Here is a 12,014-nt window from a genome sequence, read left to right as displayed (position 1 = left end):
GTCCAACCTCCACCCTCTCACCTAGCCCCTGTCTCACCGTTATACCCTGCCTTCCCCACTCCTGCTGGGTGGAGTGGCAGCAGTTGTCTGGGCTGGGCTCCCCAGTCTCCTCTGACAGGTGCAGGAGAGAATTCTGTCTACTCTGGTCTCACAGAAGATGGTTCACACACAGGTGCAGAGTCCATGTCACACATCCCAGGAGTGTATCAAGCTCACCTCTTTATTTATTTGAGAGAGAGAGAGAATATAAACAAGGGGAGTGGCAGGCAGAGGGAGAGGGAGAAGCAGTGTCCTCACTGAGCTGGGAGCCCGACGCAGGGCTCAATCTTAGGACCCCAGCATCATGACCTGCCCTGAAGGCAAATCCTTAACCAACTGAACCACCCAGGTACCTGGAAAGTAACTGTATTTTATTTTATTATTTTTATTATTATAAGTAACTGCATTTCAAAAACTCCTTTAGCAAGAAGTGTGGCTTTGTTTTATTTTTAGCAAATTTGTCCAAGCTGACTGGATGGAAGACAAGATTATGCTTGTATTGTTTCTTCATTCAGCTTGTGGCAATATGCAGTTTTAGTTAAAGCATATGACAAAAATAATCCTCTTCTTCATTGGAAAGTGAGGCCCCCCAAAAGGGTCTTTGGGACTCCAGGGTCCTCATATCACATGTTGAAAAGCTCTGTTACAAAATATCTAGGAATTAACCAAACACATGCAATATCTCCAAGGACAGAAAATTTAACCACTGATAGATACGTAGAAGGTGGTCTGGATACAGAGAAAACATGGAAATCAATTTGCTCTCTTGGGTGGGGTGAGTGAATAGAGCAATTATGTCAACTCTTTCCCAAATTATATTCAGTGCAACTGCACCTATAATTTAAGAAGTTAAATTTAAGAACTATCTTAAACTTCTTTCTGAAAAAGTCAGAAAAACTATACTGGTCTTCTAAAAATGGAGTGTACATGGGGCGCCTGGGTGGCTCAGTCCATTGAACGTCAGATCTTGATTTCAGCTCAGGTCATGATGCCAGGGTGCTGGGATCAAGCCCCAGTCCAGCTCCCTGCTCAGCAATCAGTGGGGAGTCTGCTTGTCTCTGTCTCCCTCTGCACCTCTCCCCAACTCCCACAAATAAGTTTCAAATAAATAAAAATTTAAAAATATATAGTAAATAAAAATGTATTACACAAGAGAGATAGAGAGATATCCCTCCTGGTATTGAGACTCACATTAGACTCGGAATCATTTTAAAAACTGTGAGCCTGGAACAGACACGTATCATATGTATGATACACAGATTACACTGTTTGGATACCTCAGAAATATCTGCTTGATTCAAAACCCAATAGGTGATAAAGTGGGAGCACAAAATCAAATGGAAAAAATGGATTGTTTACTGGTTTGTGGTAGGAAAACTGGCGATTTTATGAAGTGGTGCAAATCTGAATTCCTGCCCAAAACTGCAGGCAAAGGTGGAATCCAGATGGATTTCACCCATAGAAGGAAATATGAAGTCAGCAAGAGAAGGTGCAGAAGAATAACTTTGTGGTCTAAGACTGAAGAAGGGGTTATTAAACAAACCTCAAAAGCACAAATGTTAAGGTGATTTTAGAAAGACAAGAAATGTCTATATGCATGTTTTCTATATAAAGAAGCATTTGAATATTACAAGCATATCTTCTGGAAGTATTGATGCCATTCTCAGTAGATAAATGTTAACTGTTTGGAAAAAGAAACAGACATGAAACCTTCTCCAAGGAATTTGTTCAACAAGGGATATACAGGATCTGTGAACAGGCAGGTGGAAATTGGGAAAAGAGCCTCTGCTTTGCTGAAAATTGACCAGGAAATGCTATCTAGAAAAAATAAGAAACCAGTGACATTCAGAAGGAGAAACCTCAATACAGAAATGAGCCAAGGATATGAGCAGAGAACTCACAGAAGGAGTAACACAGACACATGAGAGTAGGTTTTAAGACAAGGAAGGGGAGGAAAATGATCATGGACATTCACCCTACACCTATTCATTTCCCCAGATTAGAAAGTACTCAGTGTCAATAGAAATATGGGGAAAAAGCAGTCCTCATGGCTTGCTGGTGAGAACCGAGAATCGAGAAGCACAGAGTTCACTTGCTCTGGGCACCAAGACATGTGTTCCTGAGCAACTATCTTGATTGCTCACACCTGTCTGAAGGGATCATGTCAGAGGATATTTAGGTAGCATTGCTTGTAGGGGGGAAATGGACAAGACTGCTTGGGAACCATAATTAGGAAGAGGACAGGTCACATGGCCTGGATGCAACTACTGGATCCCCAGGTAGGAGTTCAATGCACACACAGCAGTGTAAAGGGACCTGGAAAATGATCTTGAGTGAAAGAAGCAAAAGCAGATGAACACTCTAGCATAATTCCATTGGGCACATGAAAAATAGAGCACCTGAACTATTCTGGATGATACTGTAATGGTGTGTACAAGTCACTATACATTTGCCAAAACCCAAGATGTGCAACACAGACAGTGAAACCTAATGACCTGTGGCCTGAGTTAATAATAATGCAACCATATTAGTTCACCACCTGGAACAAATGGACCACAAGTGTACTAAATTGTACAAGGTTTAGCAACAACCCTGGCCTCAACCCACCAGATGCCAGTAGCATCCCCTCTCTCCCCATGACCTGGTACAACCAAAGGTTCCTCCAGGCATGTACAAACGTTTCTGGTGTGTGTGTGTGTGCTCAGAATCAGCCCCAAACAAGAATGCAGAACTAGAAGCTGCAGAGAGCACTAGGTTGAGTAAAGAACCCAGGACCCAGAATGGGCAACCAGATAGGACTCCCAGCAGCTGCCCAAGGCTAAGAGCCTGTCTTATGACTCTTCTCCCAGACCCTGTCCCCATCCCAAGTCTGGGCCTTGATCCCCACAACTGTCTGAGTATTGCCACCTACCCTGTCCTTCTTGGTCTCCCTCAGCCTGTGCAGCCTCTTCCAGGAAGCAGCCAGCAGTGGAGGGCATAAAAGCTCTCCTGCCTGAAGCTGTCCGTGGCACACAGGGGCAGGTGTGGGGCCAGACCTCAGGGCTCCTGGAACTGATGCTGTGTACTTTATCCCTGCTGCAGCTTCCCAGAAGGCTGCTCCCCAGGGCCTCCCTAGGACACCAACCTGCAAGGCTGCCCTCAGAGTCTGGAGAGGCCAGGAGGATCATCAGAGGGCCTCCAGGGACCTGCAGCCTCTACTCCTTCCTCCAACACTCCAACCAAGGCTCCCTTCTTCTCTCTCTGCCCAGAGAGCCCCAGCCCCTGCTGAGGACTAGGAGCTCCCAGTCTTGGGGGAGACAGGGCCAGATTAGATGTCCTCAAGTCTTTGGGGTCAGGGAAGGGTCAGAGGGAAGGCAGAAGCTGGAGTAGCCCAGAGTGGCAATCCAGGGCTCTGCCCTGAAATCAAGGCAGCTGGAAGGCTTCCCAGAATGAGGGTAATTTAGAGTTGGGTCTTGGAGAGTCACTTCTCTCGGTCAATAGAAGTGTTCAGTGTCTTCTGGCCAAACAGGATAGCCCCACCTCTTCTTGTGGTCAAGTTCTTCCCTATCCCTGTTGTCCTGATGGTCCAAGCAAAAGAGCCTACATTAACATCTGCCTCTCTGTGATATAATCAAACTAATATTTGGTCTCTTGTGTGTTTTTGTTCATCCAATCTGTGGAAAGAGTCGAGATGCCCTTCAACAGATGAATGGATAAAGAAGATATGGTCCATGTCTACAATGGAATATTACTCAGCCATCAGAAAGGATGAACACCCAACTTTTACATCAACATGGATGGGACTGCAGGAGATTATGCTAAGTGAAATAAGTCAAGCAGAGACAGTCAATTATCATATAGTTTCACTTATTTGTGGAATATAAGGAATATCATGGAGGACATTAAGAGAAGGAAGGGAAGAATGAGAGTCTTTGTATGCTCACGAGAGGACTGGTGGCTGTGGGTTTAATGTTACAACACATCTTCTGCCTCCCAACTCCAATATCTGGCCTCACCTTTGAGTAATAATTTAGATCCACAGAAGACCCCCTTCCTGGATCCTCGGACATATGCTTTCCCAAACCCCAGCATGGGAGTCAGACAGACCTAAATTTCTATGGGACCCCTTCACTCATGTGTTCTGTGACCTCCACCAACATTTCTCATCTGCATAGTAAGGATACCCATACCCTTGTCCTCCCTTTGTGCCACCATGAGATATCATTGTGCCTATAACACATCCCCCAGATAGATTCAAGTAAAACATAGGAATGAGAAATTGATGTTCTTCTGAAAGTAATGTGGGGAAAAGGGAAAAGGATTTCCATAGATGTCAGATAGCAACACCATTTTACCATCCTTTATGTTCTAACCCAAACTGAATCCTCTCCCCCTTCCAGCCCTCATTTCCGTCTGTCTGCATCCTTCTCCTTCTGGTCCATTTCTCTCTCATTCTCCCTTCCCTTTCCCTTCTCATGGGAAAATTGCCCTGTTACCAACATCCTTCTCTTTCTTCATTCCTTTCCCAGATTTTAGGCAACTTTCCAATTTTAGGCAACTTTCTGTTCAGATCAGGTTAAAGGACTCCCATCCCACTAGTTCATTCTCTCTCTTCTATCTCTCTCAGTCTCTCTATCTCTCTCTTCTCCTTCTAAACTCTTAAGATAGAAAACCTCCCTTAGGGTCTATCCTTTATGAAGCAGGGAGCAATTATAAATAGTAAACCATCTTCCAGGAGACAAGTAGTTTATTTTCTTAGGTGCATTTGTTATAATTTAAAAGACAGTACTATATACTCAGAATGTAAATGGGCTAAATACCCCAATCAAAAGACACAGGGTATCAGATTGGATAAAAAGCAAAACCCATTGATATGCTGTCTGCAAGAGACTCATTTTAGACCCAAAGACACCTCTGGATTGAAAGTGAGGGCATAGAAAACCATTTATCATGCTAATGGACATCAAAAGAAAGCTGGGGTGGCAATCCTTATATCAGACTAATTAGATTTTAAACCAAAGACTGTAATAAGAGATGAGGATGGTTGAGAGCCTTTCCCTTAAGACCAGAAACATGACAAGGATGCCCACTCTCACCACTATTGTTCAACATAGTACTAGAAGTCCTAGCAAAAGCAATCAGACAACAAAAAGAAATAAAAGGTATTCAAATTGACAAAGAAGAAGTCAAACTCCCTCTCTTTGCAGATGACATGATACTTTATGTGGAAAACCCTAAAGACTCCATCCCCAAATTACTAGAACTCATACAGCAATTCAGTAATGTGGCAGGATACAAAATCAATGCACAGAAATCAGTTGCTTTCTTATACACTAACAATGCAACTGTAGAAAGAGAAATTAGAGAATCTATCCCATTTACAATAGCACCAAAAACCATAAGGTACCTTGGAATAAACCTAACCACAGAGGTAAAGGACCTATACTCTAGCAACTACAGAACACTCATGAAAGAAATTGAAGAAAACACAAAAAGATGGAAAAACATTCTCTGCTCATGGATCAGAAGAATAAACATTGTTAAAATTTCTATGCTACCCAGAGCAATCTATACCTTCAATGCCATCCCAATCAAAATTCCAATGACATTTTTCAAAGTGCTGAAACAATCCTAAAACAAACAATCCTAAAATTTGTATGGAATCAGAAAAGACCCCAAATCACCAAGAAAATGTTGAAAAAGAAAAACAAAGCTGGGAGCATCACGTTGCCTGATTTCAAGCTATATTACAAAGCAGTGATCACCAAGACAGCATGGTACTGGCACAAAAACAGACATATAGACTAATGGAACAGAATAGAGAGCCCAGAGATGGACCCTCAACTCTAAGGTCAAATAATGTTTGACAAAGCAGGAAAAAATATGCAATGGAAAGAAGACAGTCTCTTCAATAAATGGTGCTGGGAAAATTGGACAGCCACATGCAGAAGAATGAAACTCGACCATTCTCTAACACTATACACAAAGATAAACTCAAAATGGATGAAAGACCTCAATGTGAGACAGGAATCCATCAAAATCCTAGAGAAGAACATAGGCAGTAACCTCTTTGATATCGGCCACAGCAACTTCTTTCATGATACATCTCCAAAGGCAAGTGAAACAAAAGAGAAAATGAACTTTTTGGACTTCATTGAGATAAAAAGCAAAGGAAACAGTCAACAAAACAAAGAAGCAACCCAGAGAACGCAAATGACACTACAGACAAAGGGCTGGTATCCAAGATCTATAAAGAACTTCTCAAATGCAACACCCAAAAAACAAATAATCAAGTCAAAAAATGGGCAGAAGACACGAACAGACACTTCTCCAAAGAAGACATACAAATGGCTAACAGACACATGAAAAAGTGTTCATCATCATTAGCCTTCAGGGAAATTCAAATCAAAACCACATTGAGATACCACCTTATACCAGTTAGAATGGCAAAAATTGACAAGGCAAGAAACAACAAGTGTTGGAGAGGTTGTGGAGAAAGGGGAACCCTCTTAGACTGTTGGTGGGAATGCAAGTTAGTACAGACACTTTGGAAAACAGTGTGGGGGTTCCTCAAAAAATTAAAGATAGAGCTACCCTATGACCCAGGAACTGCACTACTGGGTATTTACCTTAAAGACACAGATGTAGTGAAAAAAAGAGCCATATGCACCCCCAATATTCCTAGCAGCAATGTCCACAATAACCAAACTGTGGAAAGAGTTGAGATGCCCTTCAACAGATGAATGGATAAAGAAGATGTGGTCCATATATACAATGGAATATCACTCAGCCATCAGAAAGGATGAATACCCAACTTTTACATCAATATGGATGGGACTGGAGGAGATTATGCTAAGTGAAATAAGTCAAGCAGAGACAGTCAATTATCATATGGTTTCACTTATTTGTGGAATATAAGGAATATCATGGAGAACATTAGGAGAAGGAAGGGAAGAATGAAGGGGGAGAAATCGAAGGGAAAGATGAACCATGAGAGACTATGGACTCCAAGGAAACAAACTGAGGGTTTTAGAGGGGAGGTGGGGAGGGGGGATGGGTTAGTCCAGTGATGGTACATATTGCATGGAGCCCTGGGTGCTATATGCAAACAATGAATCATGGAACACCACATCAAAAACTAATGATGTAATGTATGGTGATTAACATAACATAATAAAATAAAATAAAATTTAAAACAACAACAACAAAAAAAAAGAGATGAGGAAGGACATTATATCATACTTAAAGGGTCTATCCAACAGGAAGATCTAACAATTGTAAATATTTATGCCCCTAGTATGGGAGCAACCAATTATATGAGCCAATTAATAACAAAATCAAAGAAACACATCAATAATAATACAATAATAGTGGGGGTCTTTAACACCCCCTCACTGCAATGGACAGATCATCTAAGCAGAAGATCAACAAAGAAATAAGGGCTTTGAATGACACACTGGACCAGATGGACTTCACGGATATATTCAGAACATTCCACCCTAAAGAAAGAGAATATACATTCTTCTCTAGTGCACATGGAACATTCTCCAGAATAGATCACATACTGGGCCACAAATCAGGTCTCAACCAGTACCAAAAGATTGGGATCATTTCCTGTATATTTTGAACCACAGTGCTTTGAAACTGGAACTCAATCACAAGAGGAAAGTCTGAAAGAACTCAAATACATGGAGGCTAAAGAGCATCCTACTAAAGAATAAATAGGTCAACCACAAAATTAAAGAAGAATTTTAAAAATTCATGGAAACAAATGAAAATGAAAACACAACTATTCAAAATTTTTGGGATGCAGCAAAAGCAGTCTTAAGAGGGAAGTATATAGCAGTACAAGCCTTTTCAAGAATCAAGAAAGGTCTCAAATACACACACTAACCTTACACCTAAAGTAGCTGGAGAAAAAACAGCAAACAAAGCCTAAACCAGGCAAGAGAAGAGGAATAATAAAGATTAGAGCAGAAAATGATGAAATAGAAACCAAAAGAACAGAACAGATCAATGAAACTAGGAGCTGGTTCTTTGAAAGAATTAATAAGATTGATAAACCCCTGGCCAGACTTATCAAGAAGAAAAGAGAAAGGACTCAAATAATTAAAATCATGAATGAAAGAGGAGAGATCATAACCAACACCAAAGAAATACAGACAATTATAAGAATATATTATGAACAACTATATGCCAACAAGTTAATCAATCTGGAAGAAATGGATGCATTCCTAGAGATGTATAAACTATCAAAACCGAACCAGGAAGAAATAGAAAACCTGAACAGACCCATAACCAGTAAGGAAATCGAAGCAGTAATCAAAAAACTCCCAACAAACAAGAACCCGGGGCCAGATGGCTTCCCAGGGGAATTCTACCAAACATTTTTTTAAAAAATTATGTTATGTTAGTCACCATACAATACATCATTAGTTTTTGATGGGTATTAAGGAGGGCACGTACTGCATGGAGCACTGGGTGTTATATGAAAACAATGGATCATGGACTACCAAACATTTAAAGAAGAAATAATACCTATTCTTCTGAATCTGTTTCAAAAATCAAAATCGAAGGAAAACTTCTGAACTCTTTCTATGAGGCCAGCATTACCTTGATGTCAAAACCAGACAAAGGTCCCACCAAAAAGGAGAATTACAGACCAATATCCCTGATGAACATGAATGCAAAAATTCTCACCAAAACACTAGCCAATAGCATCCAACAGTACATTAAAAGGATTATTCACCACAACTAAGTGGGATTTATTACTGGGCTGCAAGGTTGGTTCAACATCTGCAAATCAATCAATGTGATACACTACATAAATAAGAGAAAGGACAAGAACCATATGATACTCTCAATTGATGCACAAAAAGCATTTGACAAAGTGCAGCATCCTTCCTTGATTAAAACTCTTCACAGTGTAGGGATAGAGGGAACATACCTCAATATCATAAAAACTATCTATGAAAAGCCCACAGTGAATATCATTCTCAATGGGGAAAAACTGAGAGTTTTCCCCTAAGCTCAGGAACATGGCAGGGATGTCCACTATCTCACTGCTGTTCAACATAGTACTAGAAGTCCTAGCCTCAGCAATCAGACAACAAAAAGAAATAAAAGGCATCTGAATTAACAGAGAAGAAGACAGACTCTCACTCCTTGCAGATGACATGATGTTCTAGGTGGAAAATCTAAAAGACTCCACCCCAAAATTGCTAGAACTCACACAGGAATTCAGCAAAGTGGCAGGATATAAAATCAATGCACAGAAATCAGTTGCATTCCTATACACTAACAATGAGACAGAAAAAAAGAGAAATTAAAGAGTTGATCCCATTTACAGTAGCACCAAAAACCATAAGATACCTAGGAATAAACCTAACCAAAGAGGTAAAGGATCTGTACTCAGAAAACTATAGAACACTTATGAAAGAAATTGAGGAAGACACGAAGAGATGGAAAAATATTCCATGCTCATGGATTGGAAGAATAAACATTGTGAAAATGTCTATGCTGCCCAGAGCAATCTACACTTTTAATATAATCCCTATCAAAATACCATCAACTTTTTTCACAGAGCTGGAACAAATAATCCTAAAATTTGTATGGAACCAGAAAAGACTCCGAATAGCCAAAGCAATGTTGAAAAAGAAAAGCAAAGCTGGTGACATCACAATTCCAGACTTCAAGTTCTATTACAAAGCTGTAATCATCAAGACAAAATGGTACTGGCACAAAAGTAGACACATAGATCAATGGAACAGAATAGAGAGCCCAGAAATGGACCCTCAACTCTATGGTCAACTAATCTTTGACAAAGCAGGAAAGAATGTCCAATGGAAAAAAGACAGTCTCTTCAACACATGGTGCTGGGAAACTTGGACAGCCACATGCAGAAGACTGAAATTGGACCATTTCCTTATACCATACACAAAATTAAACTCAAAATAGATAAAAACCTAAATGTGAGACAGGAATCTATCAAAATCCTTGTGGAGAACACAGGCAGCAACCTCTTTAACCTCAGCCGCAGCAAATTCTTCCTAGGCACATTGCCAAAGGCAAGGGAATCAAGGGCAAAAATGAACTATTGGGACTTCATCAGGATAAAAAGCTTTTGCACAGCAAAGGAAACAGTAGACAAAACCAAAAGACAACCGACAGAATGGGAGAAGATATTTGCAAATGACATATCAGATAAAGGGCTAGTATCCAAAATCTATAAAGAACTTCTCAAACTCAATACCCAAAGAACAAATAATCCAATCAAGAAATGGGCAGAAGACATGAACAGACATTTTTCCAAAGAAGACATCCAAATGGCCAACAGACACATGAAAAAATGCTCAACATCACTCGGCATCAGAAAAATACAAATCAAAATCACAATGAGATACCATCTCACACCAGTCAGGATGCCTAAAATTCACAAGTCAGGAAGTGACAGATGTTGGCGAGGATGCAGAGAAAGGGGAACCCTCTTACACTGTTGGTGGGAATGCAAGCCGGTGCAGCCACTCTGGAAAGCAGTATGGAGGTTCCTCAAAAAGTTGAAAATAGAGCTGCTCTATGACCCAGCAATTGCACTACTGTGTATTTACCCCAAAGGTAGAAACATAGTGATCTGAAGGGGCAACTGCACCTTAATGTTTATAGCAGCAATGTCCACAACAGCCAAACTATGGAAAGAGCCCAGATGTCCACTGACACATGAATGGATAAAGAAGATGTGGTATATATATACACAATGGAATATTATGCAGCCACCAAAAAAATGAAATCTTGCCATTTGCAATGATGTGGATGGAACTAGAGGTTATTAAGCTGAGTGAAATAAGTCAATCAGAGAAAGACAATTATCATATGATCTCATTGACATGTGGAATTTAAGAAACAAAACAGAGGAGCGATCATAGGGGAAGAGAGGAAAAAATGAAACAAGACGAAACCAGAGACAGAGACAAACTGTAAGAGACTCCTAATTATAGGAAACAAACTGAGGGTTGCTGGAGTGGAGGGGGGTGAAGGGATGGGGTAACTGGGTGATGCACATTAAGGAAGGCAGGTGATGTAATGAGCACTGGCTATTATATGAGTGCTGAATCACAGGCCTGTACCTCTGAACCAATAATACATTATATGTTAATTAATCAAATTTAAATAAGAGATATGTTAAAAAATAAAATAAAAGAGGCTATGGAAAAACAAAATAACAAAAATAAAAAGCACAATACTATAAAACACTGGATGCAATGCTTTGTAAGAAAAGCGTCAAGGAGGGATGCCTGGGTGGCTCAGTCGGTTAAGCGTCTCCCTTTGGCTCAGGTCATGATCCCAGGGGCCTGGGATTGAGTCCTGCATTGGGCTCCTTGCTCAGCGGGGAGCCTGCTTCTCCCTTGGTCTGCCTCTCCCCCTGCTTGTGCGCTCTCTCTCTCTCTCTCTCTCGCTGACAAATAAATAAATAAAATCTTAAAAAAAAAGAAAAGAAAAGGGTCAAAGCTTTGGGCATTTATAATTATGCTTATTTTTGCTTATCCTTATAGTGGAGGAGGGTAAAGTCTTCCAATGCTTGTCCATTCAAGAAGAACCCTGTGCATCAGTGCCCAGATACGCCTACATGATGCTGCCCTCCCATCCTTTAGGTAGATAACACATTCTCTGATGGAGGTAATGGGATGAACTTCATCACACAGGGTCAAGAACAGGAGATCCTGATCACTAGATCCCATGCAAGGGGGGTAAACAAATTGGAGGAAAACAAATACCAAGCATGCATCCATCACCTATGGTTGTGTGTCTCTTCATATACTTGAGACCCTACAACAGTCCTATGGAGACAGATGTTATTATTCCCAGCTCTTCTGTCATATTTTCTTACCACCAAATTGGCTATCAGGAGCCTAGGGGATTCAATTTTCTCAGGAAGATTTCATTATGGCATTCTTGAGCTCCTTATTCCTGAGGCTGAAAATGATTGGGCTGAGAAAGGG

This window comes from Neomonachus schauinslandi, chromosome 1 (assembly GCF_002201575.2).
Source record: "Neomonachus schauinslandi chromosome 1, ASM220157v2, whole genome shotgun sequence".
Taxonomy (NCBI): Eukaryota; Metazoa; Chordata; class Mammalia; order Carnivora; family Phocidae; genus Neomonachus; species Neomonachus schauinslandi.
This window is presented reverse-complemented; position numbering follows the sequence as displayed.